This window comes from Octopus bimaculoides, chromosome 28, assembly GCF_001194135.2.
Source record: "Octopus bimaculoides isolate UCB-OBI-ISO-001 chromosome 28, ASM119413v2, whole genome shotgun sequence".
In the NCBI taxonomy this organism is placed as follows: domain Eukaryota; kingdom Metazoa; phylum Mollusca; class Cephalopoda; order Octopoda; family Octopodidae; genus Octopus; species Octopus bimaculoides.
Window position 1 is genome coordinate 9,003,932 of NC_069008.1, and position 616 is coordinate 9,004,547.

General features: G+C 37.2%; 1 protein-coding gene across 1 annotated transcript in view; it reads left to right on the top strand.

Annotated features, from left to right (window-relative positions):
* Positions 1 to 616, top strand: part of LOC106872326 (serine/threonine-protein phosphatase 4 catalytic subunit) — a 42,660-nt gene that overhangs the window by 35,133 nt on the left and 6,911 nt on the right. The gene's annotated exons all lie outside the window — the stretch shown is intronic.

Sequence of the window (616 nt, forward strand, 5' to 3'; positions counted from 1 at the left end):
ATATATATATATATATATATATATAGAAAAACAACAAATTAAGGGATACAGCTTCATTTTTATGGAAATTCAACAGTAAATGACAGATGCAAAAAAGAAATATATACACAATACAGTGAAAAGAGTTAAATGTAACCGTTAACAGATATGGATATATAAACGCTGTCGCTTAGTTGTATGGCACACATATACTCACTTGTACAAACATCCACAAAGATATAAGCATACGCACACACATGCTCACACAGTGAAATAGCTACTTAGTGTTCATAAGAACAGGGAGATTAGAATTAAATTTAATTCATTCATACCTTAAGGTAAATTATGATTATTAATTTGGTTAAGAGTTACTCATATTCATTCCCATTGCATATGCGTGTGTGTGTATATATATCATCATCATCGTTTAACGTCCGCTTTCCATGCTAGCATGGGTTGGACGATTTGACTGAGGACTGGTGAAACCGGATGGCAACACCAGGCTCCAGTCTGATTTGGCAGAGTTTCTACAGCTGGATGCCCTTCCTAACGCCAACCACTCTGAGAGTGTAGTGGGTGCTTTTACGTGTCACCCGCACGAAAACGGCCACGCTCGAAATGGTGTCTTTTATGTGCC